Source organism: Oreochromis niloticus, linkage group LG23 (genome assembly GCF_001858045.2).
Source record: "Oreochromis niloticus isolate F11D_XX linkage group LG23, O_niloticus_UMD_NMBU, whole genome shotgun sequence".
NCBI lineage: Eukaryota > Metazoa > Chordata > Actinopteri > Cichliformes > Cichlidae > Oreochromis > Oreochromis niloticus.
The window spans coordinates 37099978-37120170 of NC_031986.2; the positions used below are offsets into that span (position 1 = coordinate 37099978).

The 20193-nt window shown below is 39.8% G+C and overlaps 1 protein-coding gene across 4 annotated transcripts in view; it reads right to left on the bottom strand.

The window, feature by feature from the left end:
- Nucleotides 1-20193, bottom strand: part of palld (palladin, cytoskeletal associated protein) — a 67765-nt gene that overhangs the window by 44008 nt on the left and 3564 nt on the right. The window lies entirely within an intron of this gene.

Below are 20193 nucleotides of genomic sequence, written 5' to 3' on the forward strand. Positions count from 1 at the left end.
GGAGATGGAAATTACACTTATGTGGGATCTTTCCCCTCTCTGAAACAAAGGAAGCAGGTTAGCCAGACACCAGTGTGTTAAATGATACAAAACAGACAATGTGGAATGACAGTAATGAAGAGCTACTCAAGGAAGGACACATTAACCACTGGTGTGTCAACCCTTGAAACAACAAAGACAGGAGTCATCTACCACATTTCAGACAACTAAAACCCAGACAGAAAAAGGCTGGGATGACACTGGATCCAGTTTAGTCCAACTTTGTTATATAACACAATCTGAATTCTCAAAATCTAATTCAAAATTGACAGCAGCCTGTGACTGAGAATAAAAAGTTGACATTTTTGAGCAAACCAATATGTCTGTGTGGTTTTGAAATCCTCTTTTCTGGATTATAACCAGGCAGAGAAAAGGGAAAACAACTCGTCTGTGTGACTGCAGTGTCTACTGGGGATTTGCTTGGCTGCTTAGACCTCACTACTTTCTTTTAAGTCACTCGCCGTATTAATAAAAAATGGTTCACAATGGACTTTGCAGCCATATGCACTACATCTGCAGATTGCACAATACAAATCCCCTTCAGTATAGGAAAATCACTTGGGCATTTCTCGAGTGCCGTTAAATTAAACACACACAGGAAAGGGTGTGATGTAACACATGACATCATTAAAGTAATGACTATGGTTTTTGTGATGGAGGATATTAAAGCTGTCAGAGGCAGTGTAAGTGAGCATTTTGTGCATGAGTGTAACTATAGTGAACAGAGGCCAGCAAACAACGGGGGGATAGGTTTCCCACAGGGTGGCCTGACTCCATCCAGACGTTTCCACGCAGCAACATGTGTCAAGCGAAATGAAAAAACAGAATTGCAATTAAAGTATTTATGATATTAGTGGTCTTAAGGGTTTTTTGCCTTCAGTAGTTTTACTTCACAGGGGTCTCTCCTTAAATTTAAATCACAGGCCATGTACACAGTAGACAAATGGAAATGGAAATTTGTTCAGACACAGTTCTGACAAATCACAGAGCAAGGCGGGACTCATCAGCTCCTTTGAGGGTTCACAGAGCATAAACTGGGAAGCCAAGACCATCCCCAACAAGCACAACAATAAAAACCCTTATTAATCAACCTTAATGATCTACCATTATGCATAATTACTAAGTAAACTCATTTAGAGACAGACGGTAATGTTTATTTAATCTCCTCTCTATTTCTGTGGAATGTGCTGAGCATCATGATAGGCCTAAACAGCATGGGGCTGGGAGGGGAAGAGGACTTTGTTGAGTCCCATGCAGCCGTGCAGCACGCACAGAACAAACTGAGCTACCAGCAGCCTGATTTGGAGGGGAAGCAGGGTGTGTTAAAGAAAGCTGAGTGAAGGTAGAAATTTCTTGGCAGAGTGCAGATTTACCACCCATTTCCTCTTAACACAATACTATTACAAAACACAAATATTCAGAACATGCATATAAAATAGCTGAGAATGAATGGGCTTCACGAGCAACGCCTCACCTCTTCATTCACCCCCCCTCCACCCAAGGGCGCCCAGCCAAAAGGGTGATTAAACGACCCACCATCACCATCAAACAGCCTGTCACCAACTCTCTGAACAATGATAGCATGTGAGAAAGCAATTATACAGATTTCAGTGAAGACAATTGAGGCCAGATGATGGCTCGAATAGCGCCGGGTGCTTTCTGTGCTAACTTAGCTCCATACAGAAGAAGAGAGCATTCCATATGACAGGCCAAACCAGAGGCTGTTGCCCTGGCCTCGATAATGCGTGCTGAGGGCCACACTCTCCTCGTCTGACCCTGTTGTTATTTGCCTCTGTTGATGGAAAATTTTATGAAGCAAAGCTCAGTTTCACCACAAACCCAGACAGATGAAGGCCAGAGCGCAGAGGGAAGAGAAAAAAGAGGAGGAGGAGGAGGGTTCAATCACTAAGATGACCTTGGCAAAGATGAAGGAATGGCCAGCATGCAAAATGCACACAAGTCATTCATCAATCGATATAGGGTATAAGGCATGGGCAGACTACTTCCTGAGTTGTTTTTCTATTCCTTCAAACTTGGCTCTCAGTTTCAAGCCTATAGACCACAAAATTCAGCCAAAGTTCAACTGGACAAGAGCAGCGGCATCCGGGCTGTCTTTATCCTTAATTACAAACTACAATAGAGGTCAACTGAAACTACCCACACTATAGCAAGCAGTGTTGGTTTTATTATCCTCGACAGACAAATCTCCCAGTTTATGCAAACACTACATAGAAAGCATATTGGGTTTCCTTTCCTCACGGATGCCGACTGAAACCAGCAATCAATCCAGCTTTAAAGCTCCCAGTCAAAAGGCCAAAAGCACAACCTCCATAAATCAAGAATATTTCCACCACAGTACTCCTTGATACTTTAAATTATAAGATTCTCATATAACGCATCATTCAGCCGCACCCTCCAGGTAGCAGTTTGTACTTCCGGCAGTTTATTTTACCTAATGAATGAAATATTCAACCAACTTAATTTCTGGACCTTTCAAAAGTTTTGACATCTTTCATTGATGATTAAAAAAAGTGAATAGTTATGTGTCAGTTAGAATAATTATTTTAGCTGCTCCCTGATTACATTATAAAGTCTTGGGAGAACAATTAAATGGAAATGAAAATGACTTAATTCTGATTGTATAGGGTTAGCGTTGGAGTTAAGTTCATCACAGATGATGGCTTAGAATTGAGAGGGTTAAAGCCCGACTCAAAGCTGTAATTGTTCAGAAATTTTAATCATACTAACAAGATCGCATTCATCTTAAAATTTATTTAGTGCAGTAGTAGATCTTACCAGTCTTATTGCTGGTTTTCCCACCACTTTGGTGCAGGGTGAAACACTAACAATTACATTGACATCAAGTGTCATTGTCTACAGAGATGAAATCCTACCAATTTTATTTAACCTCTGATTTGTCCTCTTGCATCACCTGTAAGTTGACAGCTTTGGTTTTTAGGTCAGTTTATCACAACCACGATTTGATGGATTGATATCTTGATGTATGCTCAATCGTCGAGGTAAGTAAATCCCAAAAGGTTGATTCTGTTCATAAGGACGTAGCATTTTCAGTGGGAGAAACATTTCGTCACTCATCCAAGTGACTTCTTCAGTCTCAGCTGAATGCAGGTTTCCCCAACCTTATAAAGAGAAACCAAACAACCTCTGGTGGAGTGTATGGCACAGCACAGAAGAGCTAACTCATCAGGCCAGGACTCTGCAGTCTATTTACAACTACAGGCCACTGGACAGTCTTTCAATAATGAGGATGTACACATCCTGTACAGGGAGGAACGCTGGTTTGAGCAGGGAGTGAAGGAGGCCATTTACGTGAAAAGGGAAAGACCATCTCTGAATCGAGGAGGGGGCCTAAGGGTACATCTTTCACCATCCTACAATGGCCATTGATCAATGGTCCTTGATCAATGATCAATGGTCCTTGATCAATGGGCTTGATCAGTGGTTGTTGATCAATGGTCATGACAATTTGTATATTAATGATCAAGTAACTGACCTCACAGCCCATTGTTCATTCAGTGGTCTGGTTTCAGTCATTGTGCAAATTGTATAAGGCTGGGGAAATCTGCAGTCAGCTGAGACTGAAGAAGTCACTTGGATGACTGACGAAACGTTTCTCCCACTGAAAGTTCTACGTCCAGATGAACAGAATCAATCTTTTGGGATGGATTGATATTTTTTCCCCAGCAAAAAAACTTTTTCAAAATTCTAAATTAGGATCTACAGAGCAACAAAAAATGGGCTATTGATGTGTAAAGTAATTGTGATGACATTAGAATCAGTAAACTGAGATTTGTAGTTGTCCAATTTAATATGGCTGGAAGAACTGCTTTTTTTTTTTTTTTTCTTTTTTTTTTACAGCAGTTCTTATATGATTTATTGATTCTGGAAGCTCAAATTGGTGAAACTCTTGCCATCTTTACCAAAGTCTGTGTCACACCCATGCGACGGGGTTACACGTATCACTCAATTCTCTTTTATTTATTTACGTCTTCAAGTCTTTCTGTATTGTATTTTGGCAGTAAGGACAGCTTGAGAGGTGAAGCAACAGCTAAAACCGCGATCAGCTAACTGGTCTGCCTCCACACACCTTGAATCTGGTTATTTGCTGCCCGACAGGTGTGTTGAAATTGCATGTAGACTGTGTTTCATAGACAATCTGGCAACTTGAGTAACACTAGACAAATATAAAACGTGGATATGCATGCGCATGTATTCCAGTTATTCATTATAAAGTTTGAGGTTTGTGCAAATTACAGGACTTTCCCAGGAAAACAGCAAAAAGGGGAGGGTGCCGGGAGACCGTCTTAAAATGTGGGAGAAACCTAGAAAAACTGGGATTGTGGGCAAGCATGAGCTTATCGTCATAGTATTGTTGCTGTGAGAGTGTTAACATACAGTACTCGAGTTAGCATTTAGCTAGCTAGGTACCCAACAGTGCAGCTGGCATAGTTATATACTGTTAATCCTGTTAAAAAATCAGAACCTCAAAGAAATTCTTTATCTTTCCTCATCTAAAATAGGATTTAGCATCTTTCAGCTCATTGTGTTGGGCCAGCTAAAGTGCTCTGGAGAACTTACTGTATCACAAGAAACATTAAGTTAAACTTGCCAACTAGCTGATTAATAATTGATTTATTGATGTTGTTCCGCCAGAGGTGTCTTTCCATTGAATGGGAGTTCTTCCTCCCCAATGCTGCCATGTTGGCAACAGTGGGGAGGAAGAACTCCCTTGAGAGGACTGTTGTTCTGAATTGGTGCTATATAGATAAATATTACTAAACTGAACTGAATTAAATTGACGTTAACGCTAACATTCACCTTATTGCAGTGACAAATGTGTGAGAATGAGGCATGTTGTATAAAGTAAATAAAAGTAAATCAAATTTACTGATCATGTAAATACTTATGTGAGGCCATAACTTGTGAAATATTTATTCAGTTTATTGTTGGAGCGCTATTTTCAAGTAGTCAAAAAAAGTGTTTGTATATAACTGAAGCTGACAAGGAGGCAATAATTTTAAATGACATTCAGATTTGTTAAAGGATTTCTCAGAAACTCTGTTTATGCTTTAGTCAAAGCCAAAGTAAATGATCATCTTCTATCTTGCAGCCTTTTTGTTTGAGTATTGTCATCTGGACTACAAAATAAGCACAACAGCTCAGTTTAAACGTTTTCCTGCGTGACTGAAGAACATGCATGTCTTGATTAAAGATGATACATGGAGAACCCGAGCTTTACAAAGAAGCAGAAGGCCTCTGTTGATGGAGCCTGGTTAATGATGGCACAGCATCAGGGGTCAAAGTTCACCGGAATATTCCAGCTAGAAGACAGCTGCAGTTGACAGTCAAAGCTCTGACCGGATGAAACGAAAGGATATTTTTCTCCAAGGAATTTTAACCAAGTCCATTAACTGGCATTGTCCCCTGACAGAGAGCAGAGCTCAGCGTAGCTGCGCCAAGCAGGCAAATGGTTCAGTCTGAATCATCATTGTGAAATTCATACTGTGGGTAGCAGAAATAATAGATACTGAATGCTAACTGCATTTGTCAGTGCAGTAATTAATTGTTATAGTGACTGACGCGTGTGTCTGTTTGTGCGTGTTTACACATTCAGCTGAAATAGTGACGGACATGTGCAGCAGCTGAACTACAAATGCACACACCTCAGCACTCAGGGGGATACCCCCCCACACACACCCACACTAACACATATTCCATCTCATTTTTTAAAGTGAGTAGTGTCCCTAGAAAAAAAATATATGAATTGATATACATATGAATGAACTTATTCATTCATTCTCATACAAAATCCGCAGTTTATCATGTGTTGTTCAGAAAGCTACATTACTATTTTATTCAGTAAAAAGTTAAGTGTTTGTCTAGAAAACCCAAATCCTGATGAGTCTGTTACCCTTATTACAGTGATGTTCAATGAGGCTGAAGATCAAATCAAAGAAATTCATCACACAAGCTTGACTTCCATTTAATTATAGCGACAGATGGCATCAAGGTTGTTTTTCAAACTTACCTGAGCTGCTGTGCTGTTCCCAGTTAGATAAATCAAACTTACTCAGATTCCCTTGATCTTGAAGTTTTCACACAGAGCTTCTCCTCCTGACAGCGTGACACACACTGACGCTCTCACACCAGGAGAGCCACTCTGAGTCACACAGTCATACAGACACACACACAACACTCGGGCTGAGCGGAGGGCTGAGAGGGAGGGAGCAGCCCAGGCTGCCAAATTCCACACAAGACAGAAGAGCAGAAAAAATACATTTAAGACTCATTTAAAACACAAAAACTGCTTGAATTCATTCATATAATTCCAGTGGTTGGTTGAAATGTCTCCATGTTTTTGTGTTCTCTACACCAAGGAAAAATCCTACCCAAACCAATCAAACTCTCTGCCACTCTAAAGCCTTCAAAGCTGGATGCAGGTAAACTTCCTCTGATGAGAAACATCTTGTGGCCTAAAAGGATTTTAACAAGTAAACCTAGTCTTTTTTTGTTGTGTATTTCTGGACTCTGTCACCCAAACAAAGAGCAAAACTTCTGCTCCTATACAGATCCCGGCCACAGTCTGCTGACCATCAAAAACACCACAGAGAGCCCTGGGTTTAAGCCAAATGACCCTGCCACCATGGAAACCTCTGGGCCTCTGATCTGTGACTGCAGGAAGAGGGATATCATCAAAATAAAAGCTGACAGTGCTGCAATACAAACTACAGTGTGTCCTAAAGAGAGAGGCCACTAACTATACTGACCATTACTTAATAAATCCCACATGCCAGAACTAAGTAGGCCACTTAAAAAGCCTAGTTTGGCCTGAACAAAAATAACTTGGATAAGTGAGGATCCAAATAGACCACTTTGAGTTGGCATCACCTGGCAAGTACAAGACAGATGGCTGTGGCTACTGCGAGCAGTGTGGGTACGTCATGATTTGTACACACCCATGCCGACACATACACACAATGAGACCATAATAATCTCAAATGCTCCTAGCTTCAAATTCACCTAGTTTGGTAGACATAAATGTGGTACTGGTGGTTTGTTTAGAGTCAGCAGATTTATGTCTGATGCACTATCCACGGCAGAATGAAAGGGTGCGGTGTGCTTCGCTCTCTGCGGGGGCTCCACTCAGGCTTCAAGGGAGGCTGAACTTGTGATATTTTAGTCGCTGCCAGAAAGAGCCTACCAGTAGGACGTGGCAGGTGGGCTTGTTTGTGGTGCTTGTTACGAAGACGGTCTGCTCCTTACGTGTTTACATATGAAATTTTTACCAGATTACATACAAATATACAATGAAAAGAACCTTGCCGGGAGACAGCATATATATAAATATATCTTATCAACCTTATAGTATCAGTATTTTCATATTGGAAAGATTTTCTTGTGGTTTCTAGAGTTGGAAAAGCAAGACAGAAGACTAGAGCCTTTAGCTGTCAGGCTCCTCGGTTTGGGTTCACGACAGTCACCCTCTCTGTACTTAAGGGAACATACTAGCAACTCATGTTGCAGATGTAAAGATTCACACTTGTATAACTGGACAAGAGGGGAAAAAAGCTTTTTAAATTACATTTTGTGGCAAAATTGCCTAAGTTTTGAAACAGTTTTTATTAGACTTGGGAGATACTAATCTGAACATTTTATGTCCCAGTAACTACTGCAACTAAATGAATTTCTCACCATTCATTTAGACAGGGGTTTCAAATAACTGCCCAAAGTCAATCCAAAATAGCTGCTAGTTTAGAAAAGTTGGTTCTGGAAAGACTGCTAATAGCTAGGGCTGGATTTGGTGACTCAAAACCATCTCCTAGTTATGCTGCTATAGACACAGGTAGCTTTATCTAACCCTTAACTTAAAGCAAATGGTGTTTTTCTAAGGTTTTTGGATTAATGTAGAAAATAAACATTTAGGGGAGATAAAAGCTTATGACATGTAGATTTTTTTTATAAATTAATATAAGTTTCACAAACACATTTAGCTACTTGTTGACAAATGGCTTCGCAGGTAATGGCTTCAAAATTCAGAGTGGGATATCACTGGGTTATAGAGTGTAAAAAAACCTCTAACCAAAAACCCATTAAGAAAAAACGCTGACTGTTTAACTAACAGTTTAACTTTTAGCACTTTCAGCAGCAAAGATGAGACATGAAGGAACTAAAAGCTCAAAAAAGTATCTTAGGACTCATTCCTGATCTACTCTAGCCTGCTAGAAGACCTCCCATGATGCACTGAGCATCTCCATCCTGCTGGCCTCTCTTTTACTCCCCATGGATTTATATGCAGGAATTCCACATCATTAGTTTTTTGTCATTTCTCTCTCCTTGTCTGTCCGACCCTTCATTGTTTTTTTCCTCGCTCATTGGTATCACTGAGCTTCACTCTATGATGTCGTAGCATCTTTACAGTACCTTGAGGAAACAGTTATTGTGATTTGGCATTATATAAGTAAAACTGAAAGAACTGAATGTCCTGTCTCTCTTGCACAACCTGTCATTATGTGGTTTGTGAAGAACTTGATCTAATTTGTAGTGATAAAACCTGAAAAGCACCGTTCTTCCCCCTAAGTGACTATAAAACCTGGGTTAATGAGAAGACCGGGTTTTACAGTCTCTGAATGTTCCCATTAGTTACTGGGTATCTGACATTAGCCCTCGCAGACCCACTGCTATTGTCTTACTGCTATTGCCCTCCTATATAGATGGCAAGAAATTTGCAAAATTAAGTCAACAACATATCAGGCTGTATTTATAAACATCATATTATAAATCTTACATTATAAACATACAAACACATGTTAACAAAGACACAAGGAAAAGCTTTCACACAAATCAGCAAATGCTAAATAATTTCCCATTCCTACCACAAACAACCAAACATGCATATGCATTAAATCAGAGACTCACTTACACATTACGTCCTGTTTAAAAAGGTCTTGAAAGGGTCAGTTGACATCACAAAAATGGAGGCCATGCTGCTATGGCAACTCCTGTTTTTGCTCCAAGGAGACCAAATGACACTAACAAAAACAGAGGCTATGTCCTCTCATGATGTCATACTGTGATTGCAATAAATCGTCCAAACTTTCAAATAAATCCAGTATGAAAACCAACAAAAGTTACTTCCAGAAGAGCCTAAAAATTAAACATATCAGCCATAAAAAAATAAATGAGTACACATAATTCAGGAGCAGCATGTTGCCTGTACTTACAGGAAGTGGATCAGATGTCTAATTGGCCAGTTGTTACTGAGGTTACATATGTTTATGGCTTTTTCACATTTTTTTCTAAAACTAGTTATGGGTTAAAGTGACTTTAATTGTGACTGGTGCGGTTCTGGAATTAAGGAAGTTGAGCAAAGTCTTTTCTCATGCGTTGACACCTATGGGAGTGCTTCTGTTAGTGCCTGTGCCATACTAAATTTCATTGATTTACAGAAGTTCTTTCATAACCGCAACTATTTATCTCCAGCATCTGAGTAATTTCCGTTTAAGGCAAACCACGCAGTAGCCTGTGTCAGCACTAATTTTGGTATGTATCATAAATTTCTGGGAACAACAATTAGATATAGTTGAGACCATATTCAAAGTACACTAAGCAGATGTGTTGTCATATGTGTGGTTAAACAATGAGTCACCTACTGCAGTAGTTAAATCTTTTTTATCTAATGCCCCCACAGCAGCACCGTCAGATGGGCCATAGGAAGTATAAGACGGATGTAGCTCCTCAGTCTGAAAAGTGGAGCCAGTGTGGAAGTGCATTAAGCCCGCATTGTTTTTAATAGCCAGCGGGAGGCAACTTAAGATTGTATAGGAGCCCTCAGCTCACTTTCTCTATGACCTCAGTAAACACTTTCTGTGAGAGATTATGGGCTTAGTTGTTAAAATCAGGTCATATTGAATAAAACGTAAAGTTAATTTTGCAAATTATGGCTCTACTTAGTTTCCAGAAAGACAAAAAGGCAACGGTTTCCAAATCAAATCCAACCCTCGCTTGTCACTTTTTTAAAACGCCAAGATGGCAATGGACTCTGATAACCAGCGAGTGACATGATTCTGGTTACTGCCAGCTTTTAAATTCAGTCTATAATATGGGCCTAGGAACCTCTTTGGGAACACAACCTTTCAAGTTAAAATATACATGTTTGAATTAATGTTAAGTTGGATTTGGACTGTTGTCATTAATCAGTCAATTATGGTTAGGCCCCAGTCACACAGGCCTAAAGACTGACTAGTAACCCCCTGGCAACCTTCAGTTGCTAGGGGAAAATGTATATTCCCTTACTGGTTTTTCAAATTTTTATTGTTATTTCTATGGTTGCTAACAGATTGCCAAAAATCACCTGTATTTTGTACAGACGGATACCCACTGGTCTGCAAAAAACTGCCAACTACTCACTAACAGCCCTTTTCCTTGGACTTGGCTTTCAAAGAAGCACACACAGCTGATGGGCCTTTTCTTGACCCAGTCTGCGGCGGCAGATCGTGTGGAGCGGAGAGTGAGGACCCAAAAGCTGACATTTGGGGGCGAAACTGGCTTTTAACAAAAAGCAGGCTGTTTATTAAGGCTGCATGAAAGCAAAAGGAGACTAAGGTAATGCTAGCTAAACTGGGCAAAACTAACACTAAGAACATGAAGGGAGAACTGACGATCTGACAAAGGAAGGAGGAAGACCAGGACGGTGTGTACACTGAGGGATGATAAGGGAAGTGGAAACACATGGGAACACAGCAGGAATGAATTAGACATAACGAGACGTGTAGCAAAACTGAACACACTGAACACAGGATGGGAGACTGTCAAAATAAGACAGGAAGTACAAACACTGAGACCATGGCTAAGACCTGTGAACTTGACAGGTTTTAGGAGGAACAAGGGAACAGGTAAGGGAGATGAAATACAGACAGAGGAAGCATGAGGGAAAGAGGAACACACAGAGAGAGGGAGAGGGAGCAAGAGACAAGATGGGCTGGGGAGACTACGGAGCCCCTAAAGACAGAACACAGAGATAAAGACTAAGACAGATGGGACAAACTTAAGCATGCACAGTTCAAATCCATTTTTTATGGCTATGTATCAAAATGGCTATGCTCATCTTTTATACATTCTAGAACTTTAACCCAAAGTTTGCAAATCTTTTTTGGAACGTTAATTACTTGTTTCAACTGTTTATTCAGACAAAAACATGTATTAGACATAAAAGTATCTAACAGTTTCAAACTTTTTTTACATAGCTTTTTAAGCTGCGTAGACATACATGTTTCAAGTAATTTCAAGATTTTTTTCTTTATTTTTAATTATTGTCTTTTTACATATTTATTTATTTTGGGTGTCTGTTTTTTTCTCTAACTATTAGTTTTTTTTATTTATTTTTTTTCTTGTTTATGTCAACTGAATTGATTTTTTTTTTTTCAAATTAATTGACAGAGTTTGTCCACATGCCCCCCTGGCTTTTTTGAAAATATGCCCTATGATACTGATTGGGAGTCACTGACTGACTGTACAGTTTCATCTTTCACAAGAGTAACTCATAAAGTAAACTTCTGACCATCTGTAGACCAACTCAAGTAAATATACAAGAAATAATAAACAAATGATTCCTTTTTTACCACTCAACCATGACCATGACAAAATTACAAACATACAAAAACATCTGCTTCCGTGACAAATCACCTCAGTATCACCCGCCATGAATATTTACAGCTCGATAGCAAATTCTTAGCCACCCTGAGACACTCTGTGAGGGTGGAAGTATGAGGAAAGCTGATAAGATATTTCACAAACTGGATGCACATGAGTCAGAAGTGAAACACCCTGCAATTCTGCTGTGTTGAAAACTGAAAAAGGGTAGAAGACATTTGCCGGCGGAGCCAGTGGCTGAAGTTTTTGTCGACATGGTCTGAATGAACTCTGTAACCTTCTCTCCTCCCGCCGAATTTATAGACTTAGATCTGAGCTCGCATCAGGCACACCGAGAGCCCGACATTAAACATCTTCCTCTTTTCCACCTCCCCTTTCCCTTGATATGAAACCAAATCCTGCAGACCCCCCGCTACAAGTGTTGCCCCCTATGATATCAATCTCAGGCTTAAACTGAAAAGGGTGGAGAGGCAGGGATATTTTATTCAAGTCACAGGAAAAAAACAAACATGGAGAGACGAAGGAACGAAGATGCATATCTTGAGTTTCTGTGTAAGACAGTTTAACATTCGCACAGCTGTTATCCTGTCACATGTACATGGGAAGGAAGACTTGAGCTTGTTTTTATGAGTCCCATTCGACCTCTCGTCTGCTCGTAAAACAGCCATCCCTGTGCAGACTGTTTTTCGCACAATACACTGCCAAGTGGACAGTACATGTACGCACATTTTACAGTTTAAAGTACCAGCAGAGTCTGCTGCTATATCTGTACACATAATAACACTTTAGATGCACAAACTCTTATAAAAGCACGCACTAAATTCCACCACTTCAATATTGTCGGGGATGCATAATTGAATCGGGCTCAACTTCAAACGCAGCTCTTTGGCAGCCACACAGGAATCCAACATCCAGGAAAAATAACAGCCTAAAATATCTCATCAAAAGGCAGATTACTGTAAGCTGAATCTAATGGCCATGCCTTATCAAGCATGATGAATAGCTGAGAGTCATTTAACAGGTGAACAGAGGAATGCAACCCGCTGCTTACTGTTCCACAGTCCAGCTGTGGAACAGACCCCGAGGCCCGGATGACTCAGAACTACAAATCTTACCTGAGAGCACAGACGCAGACAGCACCTAAGTGTCTAAGCAGAAAATAAAGTCCTTGTTACCGTCAGCAGACCTTTAGGCCTGTCCCAAACGTGTGCAGTCGGTTTTGTTACACTATAGAGCAGAAGGAATTTTAAAGAATCAGAGGCTTAGTCTGAGTCTTCATATGTCACTGTCTATGGATGGACTTGGTTAAGGGTCATGGTAAGTGGATGCATGTTTAAAATGAGGTCAAAGAGGCCTGCTAAAATTAAAGGAGGAATAGAAGCTTCAGTACAGAGTTTAGATTTATGGAGTGTCCTCTGCCCATCCTCCTGCTGAACTTGTCTTGGATTACCATCCTCCTGCAGTGCATGACTGCTTCCTTTGTCCACAACAGACTTGCTTCATATTAAATCTGGTATTCCACTTCTTCAACTGTCACTGATCCACTTATATAACTCCCTACAAATCTCACTCCACTCTCTTCGCATGTCTTATTTAACCCTTTCTGCACTCATCGTTATTTTGGTGGTGATTTATTGACACTATTTAGGTTGCCCATGAAATTGAAGCAGAATAAAGATATTCCTTCATTATTTTTACAGTAAATCATTCTATTTGTGACAAACGCTTTTTCATGGTATTTAAAGATTCACCTACAAAGCATGAAATGTGATTTATACATGATGCTGCAAGTGAGCCAAGAATCCTCCTAGCCTTCTGTATGCTTTATGCACAAAACTAAGATTATTAGATGTTTAACTTTTGGGTTAAAAGTTAGATGTCTAATGTTTACCACCCCTATTCCACTGACTCAGGTTCAGATTTGTGGTCAGTCTAGAACCGGTTGAACATGGGCTGTGTTCTCTAAATGGACAGAACTTAACTAACCCAACCACCAGCAGAAAGCTGAAGAGAATGTATGCATAATGTTTAATTTGCTACCATTGATAAAACCAGGAGATAATTGCCTCTATAAGTTTTGGAGGACTGGGCTAATGTACTTAATGCAATACTTTTGTGAATTAAGGCTGAAACTCTGCACTTCAATCACATTTTGATTCAGTCACTAACTCTAAAACCCACTGTGATGGAGTACAGATGCTTAAAAACAACTGCTTAGATGCTTAGAAACTTAAAAACAACTACCATTGTGCAAATTCTTATGGAATTAACTGTGTATTAAAAACACATGTCACAAGCAAGACAGACCTGGTATGTGTCCATGACTCAAACAAGCATGTATAACTGGATTAAAAAGATATCTGTGAATTTCACGACTATTTGTCACAAGCAGTCGATGTCAGGAGCCTCCTAAACTCAGAAAAAAGTCTCACCTTGTTGTGTGAAATCTCACACTCTGTCTCTAAGCCAGTGGAGTGCCAGAGGTACCGTCTAAGCCTGAATACTGCTGACGTCCATCAGAATTGTTTCACTTCTGTTATTTCAACAAGTTCATGTACATAATCTGTATTAGCCCAGATTTGAAAATGGAAGAATTAGTGGAAAAAGGTGTGTATATAGTCTTCTATGTCTGTGATATAGATTACACGAAAGCTGCTTTGCCTATTTATGGTTGCAACACAAAACTCTCTGGCAGCCTGCACTGGACAAGCTCAAATGTTCTTGGGTCTCGAGTACATCTTTGCACACATATAACGCACAGTCATGAACACAGTTCAGTTGTCAGTATGGTGAGAACAGAATAATACGTCAAACTGACTATCTCACATCAACTTGTAAGATCTCCATTCAGAAAAGGTAAAGTCCCACCTTCTTAAATGTTTTCATGTTTCAGGAATGTTGCCGTAAAATAGTTCCCGTATCGTATTAAGTTAGAGCCTTACAGCCACTCCAGGTTCTCTCATTATTTGGAGTTTAAATTTGAATGACATCATGCTCTCCAAATGTTTTCTTAAAAAAGCGCAGGTATAAAAATACCAGTGCTTTTCCCTTTCCACTCCTCCTGCAGAGATCAAATGAGTCCACGAGGGAGAATTTAAAGTTATGGCTTTCCAGAAACAGGCCAAACAGTCAGCATTACAGCGAGACTACGTCATGAGTCAGCAGTGGGTCACCTGCTATGACCTCATTGCCAAGTCTGTTCCACAAAACATGGGAGGAAGGGCTACTGTAGCTGTTTGTTGGTATGATAACTACTTCTACAACAAGTAGCTGGTATCCCAGCCTTGAATCTTTCATGTATGTCTGCCAGAAAGTGTAAGAAATTCAGTGTCAAATGGAAAAAACAACAGCCGTGAAGCCAAATCCAGAAGTTTAGCTAAAAACAAACCAGACTCACTTTAATAATGACAAATGATGATGACCACCTTTTTCTTAGCATGTAATAATGCAGTCATTCTCCCGTTTTGTCACAAATGCTAAATTTAAATACCTGGGGGTGAGGGGACAAAAGACAAACTGTGGAAGAGAGATTTATAATGCCAGAGTTAAATAATAAAGTACCTTTTTGTACCTTTATTTCTAGGGTTACAGAGTTTCCAAATTTAAGTAACCAAAATAGTTTGAGGATGACACAGGAAACACAAGCATGTCAAACATGACAAATCCAAAACCAGTAATTTATATTTTAACACAGCTCACATATAACCTGACAGTGCAAACAAACCACCATTAATAAAAAGAAAAATAACTACAATGAAAAATACTTTGCGGAATATTTTTTAATGTGAAAAGGTAACAGGAAGTAGAAAGAAGGCAACACCTTGTGTTTGTCAATTTTGGCTGTAGGAGAATATATTTTTTATCAAGTGGTTTGGTTTCTGAATTGGACTGAACCATGACTATTTAAAAAACAACTATCACAAAGATTGACTGAATCACAATTATATATGACTGAAAATATAGCGACACATAGTAGGTCCACTTTCATAGATGCTTTTGTGAATATTCGGCCTTTTATGCTTTGACAACAAATTCCACCATCATTCAATAAAGTTTTGCCTCTTCTTGATGTTGGAGTCTCTTCTCGATGCTGCCTAGTGTAGATGTCTTAGCCAAATTCTTCCACAGCCTCTCAGCTTCCAAAAGTTTCCCCTGCGGTTTTGTGTATTTGGTTGAAACCAAGACGCCAAGGCTGGTCTCTACCCTCACATCTCTCTTCATTCAGCTCCAAGTGAAGTTTTGAAGTGCCTTGTTTGCACAGCAGGCAGTTAGAGTAATGACATGAAAGAGCAGCAAGGCACGACACAATGGGAGATGGATTTTCTCTGTCACTTTTATAGTACACTGAAATAGCAAGACATCAGTCAGCAGCCACCTGCGGCGTGTTGGATGTTTCACACAATGAGACCTCACACTATCAATTTAGTGTTGAAATGCTCTCTTTAATAACACACAGGGGGCTTGGACAGACCGAATACATTGCCTAATTCTTCATGCCAAGAGCTAATCTTAACCCCCCAAAATAGAGACTTGAACAAGCCAAAATGACCTCACACTGAAAAAATGTGCAGGTTCGCAAGGATGTAACTAACATGCACACAAATACTAGAAATGCATCATTACAAGCTGGGCATTACATAAAACACTGTGAGTGAGGAGACTGAGGGCATGCTGAAGAATACCAGGCACTCAGCACCGTAAGATTCTCTGACCGAGACGAATTGTGGTTGACCACAAAAGACCGCGCCCAGAAACCAGGAATGCCTTCCAAAATGCTGGCATCAGCACATCCAGCACCAACTCATTAGCCTGAGAGGACGAGGAGGTGAAGAGGTGCATCACCTGCTCGAATTGGCAATTGCATCAAAGGCGCTGCCTGTGGGAAATGAACACTAAATAGAAACGAGGCATTTGAATTCAACCTTTCAGGACTAATTTTTTTTAAAACCTGTGCAACTATGTAACCAAACATCAAAGAAATGCCTTGCAATACATCAAAAAATCCTAGGTTTCATCAAAAAAACTTTTCCTTTTTACTCTTTAACTCAGACAAGCGACAGTCTTTAGATCCCATATAGTACCATATGTTCATCACATATAACTAGACTTGCAGCACAAAAATCTTTGTTTTTGCAGTTTCACCTTTTAAGCAGCTGCTTAAATATCTTTCACACTTACAGATGAAGCTGCACGTCTGTTTTGAATGGTAAACAACTTGCTGCCATCTAGTGTTCACATTCAGTATCTAACAGGAAGTGAGAGCCCTTGTGCATAGATTATACTGACTGCTTCTCACTTCAAGAGCAAAAAATCAGTAAGAAAACCTGCTGCTAAGATCTGCACTCACCTGCAAAATTTTCCAACTTATTACGTCACAACAACAACTCAGTTTGTTTTCCATGGCACAAATATCATAATCTTTCTGTAATCTTACAGTGGAAAGGTAAGAGTGAACTGTCTGTGAAGGTTCTCAGTCATCCAGGTCATCGTAGTCAAAGGAGTTTGCAAAGAAAAGCGTCTGGACTTCTTTAAGTTGCTTGAAGACGTTTCACCTCTCATCCGAGAAGCTTCTTCAGTTCTAAGGTCAAATGGCAGAGAGTCCCAGATTTAAACCCAGTGGGAGTATCCCCCCAAGGAGGGACAAAGGACCCCCTGGTGATCCTCTAATCACATGCGCCAAGGTGTGAAAGCGGGTGTGGGACCTAATCAGCCAGGGTTTTGGGTGAGCTCATTGTGAAACCTGGCCCCACCTTGTCATGTGAATTCCTGAGGTCAGATGGCCCAGGATGTGAGTGGGCGTTAAGGCGTCTGGGGAGGGAACTCAAAACTGGATTATAGATGGCAGACAGTTGGTGTCGTAAACCACCGCCTCTGTTCAAAGATGGTCGCTCACAGTGGACATAGATGGCCTCTTTCACTCCTCTTTCAAACCATCTGTCCTCTCTGTCCAAAATGTGAACATTGGCATCCTCGAAAGAGTGACCTTTATCCTTAAGATGGACTCTCGGCCATTTGACCTTAGAACTGAAGAAGCTTCTCGGATGAGAGGTGAAACGTCTTCAAGCAACTTAAAGAAGTCCAGACGCTTTTCTTTGCAAACTCCTTTGAGTAAGAGTGAACTAAAATCTGTTATTTTCCACTCTTCTCAGCTTTATGTTTATTGTATGTGTTATATAATGGAGCTACTGCCAGTGTGTCTGGGCTCTCCTGTTTCCCTACACACTACCTTCATATTTCCCAAAAAGGTGTTAGGAGATGTAGAGCCTGGTGACTGAAAATGCCTAGTCATTGCATTGCCTGCATTCCAGTGCCTGGCTTCTGACTATTTATACAGCCGCAGAGGAGGCCCCCCATATCCTACTGGGGAGATTCATATCTTGAGCATGGGGCTTTATAGCTTCTTGTTACACAAACACCTCAAATCAAATTACATACTCAAAAATCCCTTTAAGTTTACCTGTTATGTGTTCACTTATTTGATATAATAAATATGCTGTTATAATACAGGATGCTCATATTAAACATGGAAAAGAGTTTGAAATAATGAGGTCAGTGTATATTTATGACAGTTTTTTTCTACTCTCTAATCTGTATGATGTCAGAGGGGATATCCATAATTTGGTCATCTCAGGCACACATCTCTGGCTGTGGACCCACCTGCTATTCAACCATCTGTTTATGAGACGCAGTCAGTTAGAAGAAAGATGACTTAAAGGACGACAGGATAAAACAGCTTGTTTCAAACTGTTAATTAATTTTTTAAGATACAGATAAGGAAAGACAATTGGCTCTTTTGGATCAGGGATGTCAAGCATGTAGCCCAGGGGCCAAAACTCGTCCACTGGATGGCTTTACAAAAAATAAAGCCATCATATTTACAAAATATGAGAGACGAATGACTCATACTGTATCAAATATGATGCTATTTCTATTGCAGACGGAAGATATTTCTAGACGCCAAGTTGTTTGGATAATAAAGAAGTAGAATATTATAGATATTTCATTCCACTTTAGATCATAACACCTTTTATCCTTTTGTAGATCCAGTCTGATCCATAAATTTTAATGCTACATATAATGAGAATATCTGAATGTGGGAAAACAGGCACTGTTGAAATACTTATTTTTCTTAACTATTTGTTTTGTAAATGGATGATTCATTAAATACAGACAATGTTTTTGCCCATTTGACTCAATAATGATCAAATATAAGTCTGACAACCCTGCTTAAATTTTCTGTCATTAAGTGAAGCTGAAGTTGAAGTACAGTGATGCACAAGACATCCCGATTTTCAAGCTTCATGTCAGTTTGAAACCTTTGATAGCTTAATATAAGCAATAGAATGATTAAAAGAAGCACTTTGTGAAGTAAAAAATGTTTACATCCAGTAGGTTAACAGAATCTTGAAGAAACTGTTCTAAATATTTAAGTTTAATACTTCAAATGTGAGAAAAGAAAAAGCTAAAGAATTAGAAGGATGTTGTCGTTGCAAACAGACTGAAACTTTAATTACTTCAGGTATGTCTCTGTAGTAAACAGCAAATGTGTGGACTGAGATGTGAGAATGACTTATCCAGAAACAAGAGAGGAGTGTATTTTTAGTTTTCTGATGAACTGGTAACCAGGGGCCAGTGGTGCCGCCTTCTCAAGAGCAATAACAGTTCATCCAGGCGTAAATTAGCAGCGTCCCTGCTTCATCTGGCACAGGTACCAAAGGACAAATGTGCTTACACAGAGTGGAAGTCCCCCCTGCTTGTCAACACATCGGCAACTCGCACCCCTCGCTCACCTTATCTGTAACAGCCAGGCCAGTGAGGCTGGATCCTGACAGTTGGTCTGTTAAGCATCACTGACACTGTGATATAGACGACAGTTATATAGAGGAGGTCAGTGCATTCTTGAAACATACTGATTTAACGTCTTAGGGTCAAACTATCCTTAAAGGGTTATTTTAACCAAATTACAAAGGGCATGTTTGTTATACTTGGTGCTACTGATTCAGTGGTTTGTTTCATTTTGAGTTCTTGTTCTCTGAGATTTCTACTTTTAAGATAATGAAATAGAGATGATAGGAATCTGTTTCTTTACAGTCTGCAGTAGCTGCAGCAGAGTAGCATCACAGCTAAACTAAAGGTGGGGGGCAGTGTTAGTTTAGAGAATATTAGAAGATATACTGAGATAAGATTTTTTTTATCTTGGTAATTGTTTTGGCATCAGCCCCAAAATCCCAGTATCAGTCAGTTTGCTATATAATTATATAGTACAGCACATTAACCAAAAAAACATGATGTTTGTGTAAATGACCAGATAAGTACCAAGTCAGTACACAGACTTCATACAACAGTGTTTACAAGGTAACAAGTCAAGGTTATAAAATATCCAGAAAAATAAACCAGCTTTAGTTCTGCTGGGTTTTCTACAGCTAACGACAACTTCTATTTTCTTTAGTCTCACCAGCCAACTTTAAATGAATGAACTTAAAA